Source organism: Budorcas taxicolor, chromosome 1 (assembly GCF_023091745.1).
Source record: "Budorcas taxicolor isolate Tak-1 chromosome 1, Takin1.1, whole genome shotgun sequence".
NCBI lineage: Eukaryota > Metazoa > Chordata > Mammalia > Artiodactyla > Bovidae > Budorcas > Budorcas taxicolor.
In genome coordinates, this window is record NC_068910.1 from 80,796,577 (window position 1) to 80,817,781 (window position 21,205).

The following is a 21,205-nucleotide window of genomic DNA, read 5'->3' on the forward strand; positions in this document are numbered from 1 at the left end:
CTTCAGAGGAGTCCGTAAGCTGAAACACTCTTGACACGCCCAAGAATTTTTATTGCCTTGGAGCTGCACGTTTACTCCTTCTCCGAGAGAAATGGTTATGGGGGAGAGCCCCCCGTAAAGTCAGAGGTGTAGGTGAGAGCATAAAACAGACTCTGGTTTTGGGGTAGATGCTCGGGAACAGCGGGTTTCCTGAGGCTTGATCACGCCTTTGCATATGCCAAGCCTCCTTCCTCATGACCTTTGCCATGGGCGGAGTTCCTCACGCTGGCCCCCAGCACTCTGGTTGTTTGAATATCATGGGGAAATCTTGGTTTTGTAATGTGTGGTGGTTTGGAGGTCATTTTGGAAGTGGTGGTTCCTCACTGGTGGTCACACTCATCTGCTCTATTCTCCTTGTTTCTACTGACTGTTCCACAGGTGGCTGAGGATTTGCCGTGCTAGATGTAGCACCTCTTCCCCCCAAATCCCCAGAAATTTGATGGGGCAGATGGGTGTCCGTGGGTTGCCAATACTTCAAGGTGTCTGGATTTTTAATTCAGAGGAAAACTTTTCTTCCATGTTTTCAAGGACAGATGGAGCCACATATGCAAAACATGCCTCATTTCTAGGTGGCTGGCAATCTCACTGAACTCGGAGTTACCTGGGCTGTCAACAGGTAGGTGTTCGGTGTGTAAACTTTGATTCACATCCTCTTCAGATTGCAACAGCAATTTAAAGGCAGGGGGTGGGGGTGCACTGGGGTGGGATGGGGTGGGGGGTGGAGCTCCTCCTTACAGTCAGCAATTCTTGCCCAGTTAATGCATATGAAGAATGGACGAACTTGAACTTCTCTAGCATCTCCAAGACCAGCTCCAAGACAAGAAGCAGCATTTCTTTTCAATGGCTTTTTAATCAGATCTCTGGCTTCTTGTGTGAGGTAAGAAGGCAAATTGAGTTTACACTGGAGGACATTTCTTTTTCTTCTCCCAAGTTAAGGAGGTGCTCCAGTCAACATGTCCTATATTAATACTCCCCAACTCCACTAATCCCCGGCTCTACTATGGCCACTTCTCATCAATATTTCAGGGGTCACCTATACTGCTGTTTGTCTATACTACTAGTGTGTCTGTGACTGTTCCACCATGAATACATTAATTGAACAGTTCAAATTCTTAGTTGCCATGACCTTGTGAATATGTATTTCTTTGGCTTCAGGTGTCTGTAGATAGTCACTTTTTGATGTAAATGTCCAAAAGCCATGGGATTTCTGCCAGTAAAGCAAGGTGTGTGTTATATAAATATTTCCTTTTTTTTCTTTTTTTTTTCCCCAAATTGTTTTCACCTATTACACTCTCACTAGAGTATATGAGAGTTCACTTTGTTCCATATCCATGCCCAACATGTTTTTGGAGAAGGAAAGGATGGAGTTGTGTTTATTGAGATATAATTTATATACAGTAAAATTTACCTTCTATTAGTTTAATGAACACATATAGTCATATACTAACCACCATGAGAAGGCAATGGCTCCCCACTCTAGTACTCTTGCCTGGAAAATCCCACTGCATAAATAATTCTCCTCTGCTGAGATACTCAAGGATGAAGTAGAATTCTCCACCAGTCAGAAAAGCATAAATTAAATCCACAATGAAGGCATACTTTACTTTCTCCAGAATATTCCATCCTGATTTTTGTATGAGCTGTATCTTTAGCACCTTTTTTTTGTTGTTGTTACTTCATTGTCTTCTTAAGCACCTTCATGGCAAATATTTCCTGGGTTTCTGTTTCTGTTACTTTTCATATCTGAAAAACCTTTCATACGTCCCTATAACAAGTACTAATGTAACTCAAAACATCCCAGCTAGAATTTTTCTGGCCCTCTGTCCACAGTAGTTTCTGAGATTTCAAGTTTCTCACAACACTCCATGCCAAGGGCATATGGTCCAAGCACCCCATAGTTCATGCTTTCATTTAACTGATCTCTCTCCTTTAGCTCATCCTCAGAGCCTATATCCTCTGGCTGGTCCAGGCAATTTCAGACACTCCTGACATGTTCCCAGTTTCCCTGTTTCAGAAGTCTGGTGCTGGGTAGAAGCCATCCTAGCTCCTTTGTGACCTCAAGGCCTGAACCCTCCACCTCTGTAGCCATTACGAGCTATATGGCCTATCATCTATCTATCTATCTATCTATCTATCTATATTTATACCATCTATCCCTTCCTAAGAGAAGATAAAGTTAACACAGAGACTAATGAACAGACTAGGCAGAAAACAGGCACAGTCCATGATCCCTACTTGAAATGACTACATGACAACATATGTTCTAAATAGAAAAAAGCACAAACATAGCACTTTGCAAGGGAATGTTTTGGCTTTCAATGGGAAACAGGGTGGCTCAGATGGTAAAGAATCCAGCTGCAATGCAGGAGACCTGGGTTTGACCCCTGGGTTGGGAAGATACCCTGGAGAAGGGAATGACAACCCACTCCAGTATTCTTGCCTGGAGAATTCCATGGACAGAGGAGCCTTGTGGGATTCAGTTCATGAGGTTGCAAAGAGTCCGACACGACTGAGCAACCAACACTTTCACTTTCTTTATGGGAGATAGGAAGAAGGTGGAAAGTAAGACAGTCTGCAAGCAATCCTACACTCCATCCTACCTACGTCCTCTGTCCCAGAAATCCATGCTTCTCCAGATCCTGTCAAGAATTCACCAAACTGTTACTCAAATTAAAATAAAATAGCTACAGATGAGACATTTTCAGAACACGAATTTTGTCATTTACTTAAAAGTCTCTAAAGTAAAGAATATGAGTGTGTCTAATTGCCCACCAGAAGCAAAAAATCATCACTGCCAATTTTGAGAAATGCAAACATTTTTAGCAAAATTCATGTTTGGATGCTTACTTCATCTGAAAGTTGTAACTACTTAAAAAGTATTTATGAAAATGTATTGACATACACCTTTATAATTCCTCTATTTCTTTATGCTTAGTTCAGTTCAGTCCCTCAGTTGTGTCTGATTCTTTGTGATCCCATGGATTGCAGCATTTCAGGCTTCTTTGTCCAACACCAACTCCCAGAGCTTATTCAAACTCTTGTCCATCGAGTCAGTGATACCATCCAATCATCTCATTCTGTCTTCCCCTTCTCCTCCTGCCTTCAACCTTTCCCAGAATCAGAGTCTTTTCCACTGAGTCAGTTCTTCGCATCAGGCGGCCAAAGTATTGGAATTTTAGCTTTGGGATCAGTCCTTCAAATGAATATTCAAGACTGATCTCCTTTAGGATGGACTGGTTGAATCTCCTTGCAGTTCTAAGGAACTCTCAAGTGTCTTCTTCAACACCACAGTTTAGAAGCATCAATTCTTTGCCCCTCAGCTTTCATTATGGTCCAACTCTCACATACATATGTGACTACTGGAAAAATCATAGCTTTGACTAGACGGACCTTTGTTGGCAAAGTAATGTTTCTGCTTTTTAATATACTGTCTGGTTTGGTCATAGCTTTTCTTCCAGGGAGCAAGCGTCTTTTGATGCTTGCAGTCATGGCTGCAGTCATCATTTGCAGTGATTTTGGAGCCCCCCAAAATAAAGTATCTTACTGCTTTTATTATTTCCCCATATATTTGCCATGAAGTGATGGGACCAGATGCCATGATCTTTGTTTTCTGAATGTTGAGTTTTAAGACAACTTTTTCACTCTCCTCTTTCATTTTCATCAAGAGGCTCTTTAGTTCCTCTTCTATGTTTCTTTACACAAGATTATTGAAAGGAGAGAAACAATATATGTGATATTTATGTGTGTGACCTGTTGAGACAGACACCAGTTTTGAAATCTGCCCTGAAGTCTTATCAGCTGTATCCCTGAGCTTATTTGATCCCACAGGGCTGTAGTTTTCTCATCTGTAGAAAAGATTAATGATGATTCCTACTCCATAGGCTTATCCAAATGACACAGGTTACTATATATCATGTATACAAAACAGTACTTTCATAACAGGATTACTCAGTATCTATAGTCTATAATACTCTCAAAAACAGATTTTTATATCTTGATATATATATTACCAAATCATCTTTTACAAATGAGACATGTTTTCATCACTTGCTTCATCCAATGAAATATGAAAGACTAATTTTCCAACATTCTTAACATCTCTTATATACTCATTTTTATCCTTTTTTGACATGGTAGGAAGTACTACTATGCTCAAATTTGTAATTCTTGATTATTACTAACTTTCTTCTGACAGTTTTTTCTTTATATTATTTTTCTCTTTCTGCTCTTGACCCATTTAGGGATTATTTATATGTGTTTTAAAAATAATCCAGTAAAAACTTTCTAAATTAGTAATCATGCATAAGCATTCATAAAAGACAAATATTTCGAAAATATTTTCTTCTACAATTTTTTTCTGATGCTTTATTTTTGTCATGAAGTTTGTACTATATACTTTTTATTTATGATCTCTTTTCCTTTGCACTATTGCTTTTATGCTTTGATATAATCTTATCTCAAAGTAAAAAAAAAAAAACATTCTCATGTCTAGTTTATAGTTTCATTTTTTCACAATTAATTACTTTAATGTTCTGGAATGATTGTTTTCTAAATAGTTAACCTAGTATCAAGAGTCTCCTGACATCTTATGTATTCATTATCATTTGTTTCTGTCTTATTTTAACTGTACCATTAAATTGTCTATCACTTGTGTCAGTTCTAGAGGCAAAATTGATATTTTTTCATTTTTGAAACTTTATACAATGTAAATTGAAAACTGTACGGGAGTAATTTTTCCCTCTTCTTTCTTTCCACCTACTTTCATATTCCTTCCTTGCAACAAGATTCTGAGTATGTTTCCTAATCTTGTCCATTCTGATCTTATCTAAAGTCTTCTGGAGGATTTCCTGAAAGGTATATATCTTCGTGATTAAAAAGAAAGAAAAAAAAATGACTAAGAGAAAATCACCTTTTTATTTCTTAGATTGGACCTGGTTGTGTGAGTATGTGATGCCTGATCTATAGGATTGTTGTGAACACGAGAATACTATGAAGATGACCTAGAATGGTTGAGAAGTTCAGTTACATTCAATATAACCCTTGAACCAACTGCTCCAGACACTTTTTAAAATGTTTTTATTTTTTAATGAATGCTCTTTTTAAAAGACTTTTTTTCAATGCAGGTCATTTTATTGAATTTGTTACAATACTGCTTCTGTTTTATGTTTATTTTTTGGTCAGGAGGCATGAACCATGGATCAAACCTGCATGCCCTGAAATGGAAGGCAGTCTTAACTGCTGGACTGCCCGGGAAGTCCCCAGACATCTTTTGATACTGGATAATTAAAGTAAATAATAATAATATATCTTGTTTCTAAAGCATTATAGCTGTCATATTTTCTCTAGAGATATCACTGCATTGATATGTCTTTATTAATTCAGTGATGAGTTTGATTTTCTTTTCCTGATTCCTACCAAATAGAAACCTAACGTCAACACTCAGTTCCTCTGAATCTCTCCCCTATTTTTCTTTCAGCCTCATTTGGCTACTTATCAATGGAACTACATATTCAGGTTCCCTTGCTTTTCCCAAGATGATAGTTCCTTATCCTATTCAATCAATCCTAGCTAGAACATCTTTGCTACTCATGCTCTTATATTGAAATTCTTTCTTGTCTTCAAGCAATCATGAGTTTCAAGAATCATGAACATGCCTTCTCTTGTCACAACTAAAATATGATGCCTCTTTACTCTGAACACCAACAACAGTTGGCTTATATCATTGAAATGGCAAGTTTCACATGAGAATTAAAACCATTTACAGCCCCACAGCTTGTTTTTTACACTAACATGACTTTAATATTCTATTGCCTGCAATTAACATGAATTGAATACTCCAGAAAAAAAATTATCCATGGAAATGAAGTTATAGTAACTTTATTCATTTCTTTAGGAACTTACTAAATATCTGTTTATCTGAACAATGGATGAGTCTACTTACCCATAGCTCCTCCTCAGAATAATAATGCTCTATTTGGCCGAACAAATAAATCTTTACTTTTCAAGATTCACTTAAAACCTTTCTCTCCCTGTGCCCACCAATCCTAAATTATTACAGAACAAATTTTGCCCAGTCCTAAACAGCGTTGGGGAACAGAATAAAAAACAGTCTCCCAACCTAGAAATTATTTCCGCAGAGGTATTGAGTAAACATTAATTAAACCAGAGTGTGATGTTCATTACAAGCAATCTGCTAAGAGATTTCAAAGACAAAAATAAGTCTCACATTTTTACACAAGCATGCAGATATGACCTATTACTTACAGGTTTACAAGGTAAGTATAAGTAGTCCTCAAGTCAGAGAATTGACAGCACCATTTATCACACATAGTTCATTTTAGCTTTGACTTATTATGCTGATCTCCATCTGTGTGAATTAATTAGCTTTATTCAAAAGACAAACAAACTTATCATATCTTTATGATAGGAAGTAGTTTAGCACCTCAGAGTGAAATGCCCACAGAAATAGGCTCCTATCTTCCCAAAGAAACTGGGAGTTAGGGGTGCTATCTCTCTTGATGATTACATTTCAAAGAAACAATCTTCAAGTCTTTGAGAAAGACATCCCTAGGCTATAAACCAACAAAATGCCAATCTAGTCTTCAAAAGGATTTATATACATTTCAAAGAGAGAAGAAGGTACTTAAAATTATGAATTTCTAAAGTGACTCCTCAAAGAAAAAGGAGAAAAATGAAATCTCCAAAACCTTCTGAATATATTGCCATTGATGTCTCCTTTCTGAGACCCTCAGAAGACTGTTAATACAAGGGCTCCCCACTACCGAAGTAATATATTTGGCTTTGGTTTATCCATAGGTTATCATGGAGGTGACATTTTCGAGGACCTAGCAAAAGACACCTATTATCTTATTATGATTTTTGAATCTACTACATATCTTCTAATAGACTATAAGCTACTAGAGTGTAGAAAACCTATGTAAATGTATGTTTCCTTTCTCTTTTCTCTATGGCTAGTAGAAGATCCTATATTCATTTGGGTCTCCACTGAAACATCACATTTTCTTTCATGGTTTCAACAGTATCTCATCCATTTTATGATGCAAGTAGGACAAAATTAACTGGTTCTCCTCTGCAGATAATTTATATAATTCTCTCTTACTCTGAACATAATTTAATGTAAGAATACCATTTGTCCTTTAATATAAACAGAAAAAATGACTGAAACAACCAATTACAAAATGCCTGCCATAAAAATTAGTATTATTTTATAATATCAGTGGTAGAATATAGGCAAATGGCACTACTTAAACAGACAAATTACTAGGTTTCCTAATGGATTGTTACAGTTACTTCTTATTCATTAATGTGTCTCTTCTTATTCTGATCCTCCTGATTTTTGGCTGACTCTCCATGTGTTAAAAGAATATGCTTTTTAAAAAGCACTTCAGAGATGCATAAATGAGATGCTTTCTGAAAATGATCTCCCCAAAGAGATCTGCTTTGAGAGAAATTTTAAGCCCTTTCATTTCTAATTAACCCCCTACTGGGGTATTGTACAGTTGCTCAATCATCATATAAGCCACAAATTTCTTTTCTTTAAACATTCCATAGACCAATGGCTCCTGCTGTGATTAGACAAAGGCAAGATGTCAATACAGTGTTAGCCATGACCTTTTTTCCCTCTACCAGAGGCATCAGGCAGTAGCTACTTCAAGATTGCCAATGAAATAGCAACACTCAAAATGGTAATAAAAAAGTTCTGTTATAATTAGGGAGAAAAAAACTGATACTGCAATTTCTTATTTGATACTTTCGTTTAACTTGCAGGAAACCTGCTGAAAGTGCTGAAAAACATGTTAGGGAGTTTATTTGACCTTTATGTTGCAGCTACCAATATCTGTCTATATGGACAATTAAAGTGGGCAAATAAATAGCTTGCATTCAATGAAAATATCATTCTCAAGTGGAGTAAGACATTTACATAATTCTAAAAATACTTGGGAGAGTTAATCACATTTCTTTTCTATGTACTAGACCTTCTTCTGAGTCATGCCTGTTTTTGTAATTCTAGAGTTTAGCATTCTTTTCCTTTCAGCCATGGACACCTTTTCTCCAATTCAGATAACTACTCTCAGCTGAATTAATTACACATGCTATTCTTCCCAGGTTTAAATAAATAAGAAGGAATTGACAAACATAACATTCTATCTCACAACATATTTTTAAAGATTGTTGCTCAATCATGTCCAACTTTTTGCAACTCCATGGACTGCAGCACACCAGGTTTCCCTGTCATTCACCATCTCCTGGAGCTTGCTCAAACTCATGTCCATTGAATTGGAAATGTCATCCAACCATCTCTTCCTCTGTCACCCCTTCTCCTTCTGCCTTCCATCCTTCCCAGCATCAGATTCTTTTCAAATGAGTCAGCTCTTTGCATCAGGTGGCCAAAATATTGGAGCTTCAGCAACAGTCCTTCCAATGAATATTCAGGGTTGAATTCCTTTAGGGTTGACTGGTTTGATCTCCTCGTACTCCAAGGGACTCTCAAGAGTCTTCTCCAACACCACAGTTAAAAATCATCAATTCTTTGGTATTCAGGCTTCTTTATGGTCCAATGCTCACATCCATACATGACTACTGGAAAAACAATAGCTTTGACTATATAGACCTTTGTTGGCAAAGTAATGTCTCTGCTCTTTAATATGCTGTCTAAATTGGTCATAGCTTTTCTTCCAAGGAGCAAGTGTCTTTTAATTTCAAGACTGCAGTCACTGTCCACAGTGATTTTGGAGCCCAAGAGAAGAAAGTTTGTCACTATTTCCATTGTTTTCCCATTTATTTGTTTTAAAGATAAATGCACAAAATATACAATCAGCTCATCCAACTCAATAGCAGAAAAACGAACAACCCAAGCAAAAAGTGGGCCAAAGAACTAAAGAGACATTTCTCCAAAGAAGACATATAGATGTCTAATAAAAATATGAAAAAATACTCATTACTATTATTAGATAAATGCAAATCAAAAATCACAATGAGGTGTCATCTCATGTTGGTCAGAATCAGTTCAGTTGGCTGGAGCGACTGTAAGTAGATACCCCATGTCCAAGGGCAGAGAAGCCCCAGGAAGATGGTAGGAGGGGCAGAACTGCATTTAGAATCAAACTCCAGACCCACCAGAGATGCTCAGAGGGCTCAAAAACATACATACATGGTGCACTCCAGGACCCAGAGACCCCACCAAGACTGGGACAGAACTGTGTTTGAGTGTCTCCTGCACAGGTACATGTCATCCGTGGACTGCTGCAGGGGTAGGGGCTCTGGGTGCAGTAGACCTGGGAATGGCATAAGACCTTTTGGAGGAGGTCACCATCAACCCCAGCATAGAGCCACAAGAACTTACACAGGACTGGGAAATAGACTCTGGGAGGGCACAAATAGAATGTTGTGTGTATCAGGATGCAAGAGAAAGAAGGAGTGACCCCAGAAGACACTGACCCAGACTTGCCCGTGAATGTCCAGGAGTCTCCAGTGGAGGCATGGGTCAGCGGTGGCCTGCTGAAGGTTGGGGGCACTGAGTGTAGCAGTGCTTGCATGGGACCTTTTGAAAGAGGTCAACATTATCTAAATTTACCTCCACAAGAGTTTGTCCTCAAGGTCAAATAACTGGGATGGAACACAGCCCTGCCCATCAACAGAAAACTGGATTAAAGATTTACTGAGCATGGCCCCGCACATCAGAACGAGACCCAGTTTCCCCCTCAATCAGTTTCTCCCATCAGGAAGCTTCCATAACTCTCTTCTCCTTCTCCATCATAAGGCAGACAGAATGAAAACCACAATCACAGAAAACTAACCAGTCTGACCGCATGGACCACAGCCTTGTCTAACTCAGTGAAACTATGAGCCATGCCATGTAGGGCCACCCAAGATGGACAGATCATGGTGGAGAGTTCTGACAAAATGTGGTCTACTGGAGAAGGGAATGGCAAGCCACTTCAGTATTCTTACTTTGAAAACCCCATGAACAGTATGAAAAGGCGAAAAGATAAGACACTGAAAAATGATCTCCCAAGGTTTTAATATGCTACCAGTCAGAATGACTGCCATCAAAAAAATCTGCAAACAATAGATGCTGGAGAGAGTGTAGAGAAAAGAGAGCCCTGTTACACTGGTGGTGGGAATGCAAACTAGTACAGCCACTATGGAGAACAGGGTGGAGATTCCCAGAGGGATGGTACGGGGAGGGAGGAGGGAGGGGGTTTCAGGATGGGGAACACATATATACCTGTGGCAGATTCATGCTGATGTATGGCAAAACCAATACAATATTGTAAAGTAATAAGCCTCTAATTAAAATCAATAAATTTATATAAAAACTGGAAATAGAACTGCCATCAGTTCAGTTCAGTTCAGTTCAGTTTTTCAGTTGTGTCCATCTTTTTGCAGCCCCATGGACTGCAGCAAACCAGGGCTCCCTGTCCATCACCAACTCCTGGAGCTTACTCAAACTCATGCCATCCAGTTCGTGATGCCATCCAACCATCTCATCCTCTGTTATTCACTTCTCCTCCCTCATCAGTCATTCCCAGCATCAGGGTCTTTTCAAATGAGTCAGTTCTTCAGATCAGGTGGCCAAAGTATTGGAGTTTTAGCTTCAGCATCAGTCCTTCCAATGAATATTCAGGACTGTTTTCCTTTAGGATGGACTGGTTGGATCTCCTTGCAGTCCAAGGAACTCTCAAGAGTCTTCTCCAACATCACACTTCAAAAGCATCTACTCTTTGGCGCTCAGTTTTCTTGATGGTCTGAATCTCATATCCAAACATGACTACTGGAAAAACCATAGCTTTAATTAGATGGACATTTGCCAGCAAAGTAATGTCTCTGCTTTTTAATATGCTGTCTAGTTTGGTCATAACTTTTCTTCCAAGGATCAAGCACCTTTTAATTTCATGGCTACAGTTATCATCTGCAGTGATTTCAGAGCCCCCCAAAATAAAATCTGTCACTGTTTCCATTGTTTCCCCATTTATCTATCTGTCTATCTCCCCCATCCTGAATGCTCCTCCCACTTTCCTCCCAATCCCATCCCTCTGGGTTGTCCCAGAGAACTGACTTTGAGTGCCCTGCTTCATGCATCCATCTTTCACTAGTTATGTATTTTACATATGGTAATATATATGTTTCAATGCTATTCTCTGAAATCATCTGACCCTTGCCTTTTCTCACATAGTCCAAAAGTCTATCATTGTTTCATCTAGTCATTTATTTTACATATGATCATCTATTTTACATATGGTTAGATATATCATCTCTCGTTGTTTCCCCATCTATCCCCATCCCCATCTAGAACTGCTGTACAACCCAGCAATCCCACTGCTGGCCATACACACAGAGGAAACCAGAACTGAAAGAGATACGTGTACCCCAGTGTTCATTGCAGCACTGTTTACAATAGCTAGGACATGAAAGTAACCTAGATGTTCACTGGCAGACGAATGGATAAGGAAGCTGTGAAACATACACAATGGAACATTACTCAGCTATAAAGAGGAACACATTTGAGTCAGTTCTAATGAGATGGATGAAACTGGAGCCTATTATACACAGTGAAGTGAATCAGAAAGAGAAATTGATTTCAGAAATCAGAAAGAAAAGTGTATTAATGCATATGTATTGAATTTAGAGTGACAGTACTGATGATCCTACATGCAAGGCAGCAAATGAGACACAGATGTAAAGAACAGACTTTTGGACTATGTGAGAGAAGGCAAGGGTCAGATGACTTGAGAGAATAGCATTGAAACATATATATTACCATATGTAAAAGAGATGACTAGGGAAAGTTCTATGCATGAAGCAGGGTACTCAAAGCCGGTTCTCTGGGACAACCTAGAGGGATGGGGTGGGTAGGGATGTAGGAGGAGGGCTCAGGATGAGGGGGATCATGTATACCCATGGCTGATTCATGTTGATATATGGCAAAAACATATATTGTAAAGTAATTATCTTCCAATTAAAATAAATTAATTAATTTAAAAAAACAATGTCTTCCTTAAAAAAGAATAAATTCAGAAATTAAGATTAGAATATAAATATTATAAAGGAACATATACTCTTTTTTGAGTGAGTTTGTAATGGGGCAGCTAAGCTAGTCTGAGACTTCAGAAAAAGTTTCATAAGAAAAATGGCTTAAGTCTTGAGACATGAAGATTAGATTGACATTGGATAGACAAAAAAGAGGTGAAAGAATGGTGTTCCAGCACTTAGGAGGTCTGTGATGCCTGAAAAGTTTAAGGAACCAAAATAACACCAAAGGGACTGGGTACCTGGTGTGGAATTCTTCTGGAGAGTAATCCAAGAACAAATTTAAAGGCATTCTGAGGTTATATGGAGCCTATAATATATCCTACAACCAAGGACAAACTTTAAAGGGTCTCAAAATAGTGCTTGAAAAGTCCTGAAGTATTTGATATATGTTTTAATAAGGCTATAATTTTAAAATTTATAAGCATCCAGACACTAAATAGAAATAATAATACTTGGAGTTCCATATACTTCCTTCTAGGAGAAAAAAGGACAGGAGTGAACAGATATTAGGGAGACACAGAGCAGAATTCTGTTAGTCATACATCAAGTTTCCTGGAAACATATCTGTTTTGAGCCAAGGGCAGGCATTTGTAGGAGGTCTCCCAAAAACTTTAATATCACTTTGTTAGGCTACTATGAAATGTAAATCTTATAGTACAAAGTCAATTAAACCAATTAGGTTATATTTCCAACTTTCAACGTTTAGATATATGTTCTAAAATTACTTTTAATGCATAACTACATAAATATGAGATTTAATATCCAGATAGTATGACTGGCTTTCAAATGTGGCTTGCTAAGCCAATCTCAAGTTTACAGTACACAAGAATGAAAATATAAAAGGCTTGTTTTTCTGTAAAGTAACATCTTAATCCAAGAAATTTATGCTATTCAGATAGGATTAAATACAAAACAAAACTCAATTGAATCAATAAATCACTGGATTATTGAATTGAACCACATTGTCAAATGCTTTAATATCTGTTAAGGTTAACACTCTACCTTATGCCAATAAATAAAATTCTATTATTTGGAAGATGAGTCCATCACCTAATGGCATAGGGACTTCATAGGTTAAATAAAAACAAACACATTTCACTATTGTAGACCACCTGTCATCCATGAAATATATTTTTTTAATGAATTAAACTGAAAATCATATTTTTTTCCATAAAGGAATCAAGAAAAATTGCTTCAATATTCATCTGTTTTCTGAAATAAACTCATGTTCCCCAAACTTTGATGACATTGGGATTAAAAGAAATGTCATTGAAGGCTGTTGCCGGGCAACCACAAGGCATTAGGTCACATAGTTCAAAGGCGACTTTCTCAGTAGCTGACAGTGGTATTCTCTTACAGAAAAAGATACTATTACTTCAATTGTTATACAGTTAAAATCCAGTTAAACAATAGAGATAACTGAAATGATGCTTTTTGCCATTTTCTACATTTAGATTATTATTGTGACTAATTCCTAAGAGTGCGAATTCAGAGCCAATAAAAGCTTAAAAATTTTACATCAACAAATTAAGAGTTAAATATGTTTCAAGAAACCATAATAGGAAAGTGAGAACCCTGAAAATAGACTTGCTTTTCTAGGTCTTATCTTGTGACAATTAGGAGCATTCTGAGAGGAAAGCATTTTCAACATACACACAAACCATAGAGACAACAGAAGGTAGAAACATATGACCATAGCACAGGCTGTCTGTATTAATCCACTGTGCCATTCCTGAAGTCTCAGAGACGGTGCATCTGAACAGTGTGCTCAGAGTTTTAGTCCACTTCTTATTATTTCTCATCATTTAACTTTTTTTCCATAGTCAAAATAATTCCTTATTCTTTCTCCAACAAGTCCATTTTATTCCTGCTTCTATATCTTCAGAATTGCTCTGACCTTTACTTCAGAGATATTTTGTTTCATCCTCTTGTTATCCAGATGCCAAGTTTCCAAAATATGGCTAAATCCTACCTGTAAATATGAATTTTTCCTTATTTCTTTATTGCCATCAGTTCAGTTCAGTTCAGTCGCTCAATCATGTCTGACTCTTTGCGACCCCATGAATTGCAGCATGCCAGTCCTCCCTGTCCATCACCATCTCCCGGAGTTCACTCAGACTCATGTCCATCGAGTCAGTGATGCCATCCAGCCATCTCATCCTCTGTTGTCCCCTTCTCCTCCTGCCCCCAATCCCTCCCAGCATCTGAGTCTTTTCCAATGACTCAACTCTTCGCATGAGGTAGCCAAAGTACTGGAGTTTCAGCTTTAGCATCATTCCTTCCGAAGAAATCCCAGGGCTGATCTCCTTTAGAATGGACTGGTGGGATCTCCTTGCAGTCCAAGGGACTCTCAAGAGTCTTCTCCAACACCACAGTTCAAAAGCATCAATTCTTCGGCGCTCAGCCTTCTTCACAGTCCAACTCTCACATCCATACATGACCACTGGAAAAACCATCGCCTTGACTAGACGGACTTTAGTCGGCAAAATAATGTCTCTGCTTTTGAATATACTATCTAGGTTGATCATAACTTTTCTTCCAAGGAGTAAGCGTCTTTTAATTTCATGGCTGCAATCACTACAGGAAACATTCATTTTTTTACTATAGTAAAATCAACTCTAGGGTTGGCAGAAGGTAGGCTACAGGTCAGATTTGGCTTAATTGAAATCTGCTGAGTTTGGCTGGATTTGACTGAACTCAGATTAGCCCCCTGCATCATCTAGCTCCAGAAAACACTGTGAAGGATTAACCAACATCTGGGATATGTTGTTTTTAAGGAAGGGTTTGAAATAAATAACATAGTTGTACCCAAAGATTTGGTTGGAACTGTTATCTTGTATGACATGTCTACTCTCAGCTTATTGGCTAAAACAAACCACTTCCACATGTCTTACATTGAAGCAGAAAGTATTCTCCACTTTCTGGAATATAGGACTGTATAATACTCTTAGAGGGGAGAGAGCAGATAATTCAAACAATAACACCAGTTACTCCAATCTGCACTCTTGATGGGATATAACTGGCTTTCCTCCTACATGAAAAAGGCACTCAATACTTCCCCTAGGAATAAAGCAAGTGCCTTTAGTTAAGGCATAAAATACAAAGTCCCACATCTCATGATTTCAATCAGATCCAGATGTAGTTCTTTTCGATTTAGAAACATATGAGCAAATAATACAAGAATATTCTTCATCCACACCAAATATTTTATGGTGAAACAGGAGTACTCTAAGCAAATAAACATACCCAGTCATACAGAGAAAAAGAAGAGATATTTGGAGTCCTGACTGAATGGCAGTTAATGTCTATATCTCAGTAAAGGTCCTCCACGATGGAATTTAGGGAATACTCCCTGATTAACCCCCGGTTTAATTCACTCATCTGTTGGTTACTGATCACCAATCCATGTTTCTCATAATTTAGACTTTGCCTTCCTGAAGTCTCTGTCACCCTCCTTGGTCACCTCGGGAAGGCACCTGGGAGAATCTGAGCATGGTGGAAGCTGAGTAACTTTCTGTATCTGTCATTGAACAATTAAGAAGCTAAGGATTGTTTTGCATTTTAGTCTTTTTTTTAAACTAAGCTGGTGGCACTTTTGGAGGCACAATTTTCAGACACCTGACTTTTCGCTATGTGATTTCAGCCATCTCTTGTTCCAGTAGTAACACCCACAATTCTTTTTGAGACCTATCTCTTGTCTAGACCTCTCGGTAGCTATTTTGACCTCAACAGTCCTTTAGGGGAACCACAATTTTTGTCTCTTTTCTCTGCTCATAAGTCAGTGAGAAATCTTAGCAACTCCTCTTAGCAAACAGCTTGATGATCACCTCCCGCCTAACTTGTGCCTTGATTTGATGTTTCTCTTAAGACTTTGTCTTCATTGGCTTATGCAACACAGGCCTTTACTCAAGTTTATGTTTGAGGACTGCAATTGAATGCATCTTTCAAACCTGTAAGTCCTGAATTTTGAGAATTCTTTGTCTGTTTCATCTTTTAGTGCCAATAGCCTAAATTTTTCTTAGACTCATCTCTTTTCTGTGGTACCAGGCAAAACACAGCTAATAACCAGTTTGCTTGTGTGCTTGTTTGCTCACTTGTGTCCAGCTCTTTGCAACCCTATGGACTGTAGCCCACCAGGTTCCTCTGTCCATGGGATTTTCCAGGCAAGAATACTGAGATAGGTTGCCATTTCATCCTCCAAGGGATCTTCCTGACCCAGGATTTGAACCCACATCTCCTGCATCTCCTGACCTGGCAGGCTGATTCTTTACCACTGAGCCATCTGATAAGCCCAATATTCAGTGTGAGTGAGTGAGTGAGTGATAGTCACTCAATCGTGTCTGACTCTTTGTGACCCCATGGACTATAGCCTACCAGGCTCCTCTGTCCATGGAATTCCCCAGGCAAGAATGCTGGAGTGGGTTGCCATTTCCTTCTCCAAATAACCAGTGTAGGGGGCACAAATTCATTTTATACACTACCTAATTTTAAAATAGTTTATAGATTTAGCAAAATTTCAGCAGAAATAACTTTGGATTGTTATTTATCTAAGCTTTACTAATGATGTCCACACTGCCTGACACTGGGCCCAAAGTCAGTAGCACCCTATTTTAAGTTTATATATGCTATAGCAGCACTCTGACTCTGGTAATAATTACTCTATAAGTCCTGGGAAAAACAACAGGGTCAAAATATCAGAACTTTACAATATTCATGTCTTGTTCATATTTCAGTAAGGGCAGGAAGTTGGCAGCTGTTCTGCCCTGCTCCCCATGTTTTCTAGCCTGGAACTGAATAAAGCAGCCTCTATCTGGGACTTGGTATCCTTGGAGGAGGAAATAGTAACCCACTCCAGTACTCTTGCTGGGGAAACCCCATGGATAGAGGAGTCTGGAAGGTTACAGTCCATGGGGTCACAGAGTCAGACACCACTGAGCGACTTCACTTCTACTTCATTTCCTGGAATAGAAAGTGAAAGTGAAGTCGCTCAATCATGTCTGACTCTTTGCGACCCCATGGACTGCAGCTCACCAGGCTCCTCCATCCATGGGATTTCCCAAGCAAGAATACTGGAGTGGGTTGCCATTTCCTTCTCCAGGAGATCTTAAGACCCAGAGATTGAACCCCGGTCTCCTGCATTGTAGGCCGATGCTTTACCATCTGAGCCATCATGGAAGTTCCTGGAATAGATAGCACCCAAATAAGAGAGAGACTGAGCCAGACCATGGAGTAATACTTAAGCTTTGGTTTTTGACATAATAAATATCACATTTACTCACATTCCACTGGTCAAAGCATATTTCATGATTAAGTTCAAAAAAAATGTGAGGCATAATTTTTCTCAATAGAAATACTGAGTAACTCTTAATAATGAATAGGGATCTATGAAACAGTTATGAAGAGCAATGACTAGCTGGACAACAATCTATTTTATTACTGATCCCTTTAATATTATTTCGTTTACTCCTTGGAATTTTAGATTTTATTTAATGTAAATCTTGTTTCAGGCTAGTAAATGTTAGTTTCCTAATAGATTATAACCAATTTGATTCAAATTCTTTATCTTCCTTAACTTTTAGTACATTTTTGAGGATACAATATTTATTCCTTGACCAGGAAGTCACATCAGCCCATCCATGCTTGTCAGTTCAGTTCAGTTCAGTCACTCAGTCAGGTCCGATCCTTTGCAACCCCATGATCACAGCACGCCAGGCCTCCCTGTCCATTACCAACTCCCGGAGTTCACTCAAACTCACGACCATCGAGTCGGTGATGCCATCCAGCCATCTTATCCTCTGTCGTCAACTTCTTCTCCTGCTCCCAATCCCTCCCAGCATCAGGGTATTTTCAATGAGTCAACTCTTTGCATGAGGCGGCCAAAGTATTGGAGTTTCAGCTTCAGCATCAGTCCTTCCAACGAACACTCAGGACTGACCTTTAGGATGGACTGGTTGGATCTCCTTGCAGTCTAAGGGACTCTCAAGAGTCTTCACCAACACCACAGTTCAAACACATCAATTCTTCAGCACTCAGCTTTCTTCACAGTCCAACTCACATCCATACATGACCACTGGAAAAACCATAGCCTTGACTAGACGGACCTTTGTTGGCAGAGTAATATCTCTGCTTTTCAATATGCTATCTAGATTGGTCATAACTTTCCTTCCAAGGAGTAAGCGTCTTTTAATTTCATGGCTGCAGTCACCATCTGCGGTGAATTTGGAGACTCAAAAAATAAAGTCTAACACTGTTTCTACTGTTTCTCCATCTATTTCTTATAAAGTGATGGGACCAGAGGCCATGATCTTCGTTTTCTGAATGTTGAGCTTTAAGCCAACTTTGTCACTCTCCTCTTTCACTTTCATCAAGAGGCTTTTTAGTTCCTCTTCACTTTCTGCCATAAGGATGGTGTCATCTGCATATCTGAGGTTATTGATATTTCTTCCGGCAATCTTGATTCCAGCTTGTGTTTCTTCCAGTCCAGTGTTTCTCATGATGTACTCTGCATATAAGTTAAATAAGCAGGGTGACAATAGTGAATCAGCTATGTGTGTGTGTGTGTATGTGTGTATATCCTCTCCTTCCTAAGCCTCCCTCTCACCTCCCCCACCCCACCCATCTAGGTCATCAGAGAGCACCAATCAGCTTCTTGTGCAATACAGCAGCTTCCTACTAGCTATCTATTTTATAAATGGTAATGTATATATGACAATGCTACTGTGGCAATAAATTACAACTAAAAATAGTCTATTTTTATTTTAGGGAATATAAAGTATATTCAATAAATTACTTGAAAAATGTAAATAGCAAGGAAAATATCTTTGAGAATTCATGGAAAGAAAATATAAAATATTTCCTGTATCCACACTCCCCTATTTTACCCTCAAGGTCAACTGTATGCATTTCTATTACATTAGTTTGGGATTAAAGAAATGTTTTGAGCTGCAGGAAAGTCAGTTAGAGAGATTATGAGTCAAAGGTTCTCTGAACGGTTCTACTGCTCTTGGTAATCTTCTAGAACTCCTGAAGTTTTTAGGGTTTGGGGAATTTTGCAGATTTTTCAGACAGTTTGCATTCTAACTCATATGTATGTGAATTTACCACATGCAGTACAATATTATTAGTAAACATTTCCATATTGATTCAAATAAATTATTATTTACATAATTTCGTGCAGCAAATATTTTGATCATATATAGATAAAGTGAATATAGTTCATACTTTAATTATCTAGAAAAAGAGCTTTATAACACAAAATATAAATGATAGACAATTTGTTTAATATGGAACTGAAGTATTACAAAATGTAGGACCCAGGAGATCTGGCCTAGAGTTACCTCCACACATAACAAGGTAAAATTTACTTGAGGAATTTATTTCTCGGGTGTATTTTGAAAGATGAGTAAAAGTTCAGTAGCAAGAACAGAGTAAGTATTCTAAGGATTAGGAAATTTCATAACATAAAGAAAAAGAAGTCTAAAATATCATAATGGATTCTGCAAACTATAGCCAATTTGAATTACTAGAAAATAAAGAATAAATTGAGATATAAAACAAAGAAGTTTGGAAAGCAAGGGAAAACAAAGATCATGATGGGTTTGTCATACCATGTTTTGGAACTTAAGATCAACCATGTGAAAAGCAGTGTTAAATACACATACTTTCTATTTTTCAAAATGTAACTGTTTAGAGCAATGATGTATGATGATATAGTTTTAGGCATAGTCTAATTATTGATAGATTTTTTTTGTTGTTAAGCCAATGGGAATAAAAATATTAGTGTAATCTTTACTAAAGAATCTGAGTATGCAAGAATTTAAGGAATTTTAAGTCAGTAATCAGTCATATGATCAATGGTCAATCATTGCCAAATAACCCCAAATTTGACTATGTTGGTTTAAAAATTTTCCAAATAATTCTTGAAATTATAAACTTGTCCTCCAAACCTTAAGGATATCATTGGTTTTTAAGTAAAACCTTTCTCTTAGTTTCATCAGCTGTATTTGAATCTGAAGCAGACGTAAAGGAGAGAAACTTTATAAATCACATATGTCCCAAGGAGTTTTTCTCATCTAAATCAGCCAATCACTTTGAAATTGTGACATTATTATCAGCAAATTGCTCAGCAATGCTTAAAACCATTATTTCACTGAGTTGATGGCATTTTAGCCACAGCGAATTAGTACCTAATCTGAACCTGCCTGTAGTACAATCAAGTCTAGTGTGGAGGCTAGCCAATCTCTTAAACAAGCTCAGCAAAGTAGTTTCCTCTGCAGTTCCAAGTTCATTAGGTTCAGAGCTCTTGTTTCAGAAGAAACAAATTGTAATCATATCAACCATAGTTTGAGTGTAATTTATTAACTAACAAATTCATCTGACATGCCACCTTAATAAAATCTTCCACACCTATATTAAAATAAATGTTCATAATCATCTTTAAATCTTCCCTAAGATGATTTTCAAGAGCATTGATGTCACAGTATCTCTCCCTTTTAAAATTTCTTCACATATAGCAGAAAATATCATTAAGAAACATAAAACCCAGACTCACATAATGCAAAATACAGTATAAGTTGGTACACAGAGTCCCCCCCTTTTATTTTTTGCTATCTGAGCTGTTTATGAATGGAGCCCCAAAACTGTATATTATTTATTTAAAGGTGGTCAAGATCTACCTGACTAGAAAAACTAGTTCATCAGGCAAAACACATCTCTTAGAAATAGGAAGTAAAACCATAGGGATAACACAGATTAAATTTCTCTAAGGAATGTTTGTTAGCTAATCTCACGTTGGCCTTGGAAGCATAGAGAACTTGCCCAGTGATCTCTTATTGCTAAGTAAAACCTCACTGTGGCTTGATTTTTAGAAAATCAAAATAGAAAGTAAGCAGAAAGTGACTTGAAACTAAGTTCTTATAAAGCCAAGATGATTGTTATTCAGTCTTTTGTTCTTTTACTATTAGTTTTAGAAATACTTCCTTGAGGTTCATTTCTGTACATGAATAAAACATATCCCTTTTATATTATTTATAGGGGAAGCTTTAAACCTTTAATTTTAAGATAACATACTACTTCTTTTTCAAGTCTACCACAAAATGTTGAGTTTTTTAAA

The 21,205-nt window shown here is 37.8% G+C and overlaps 1 pseudogene; it reads right to left on the minus strand.

The window, feature by feature from the left end:
• Positions 1-337: 337 nt before the first annotated feature.
• Positions 338-21,205, minus strand: part of LOC128052172 (ribosomal protein S6 kinase beta-1-like) — a 65,083-nt pseudogene continuing 44,215 nt past the window's right edge.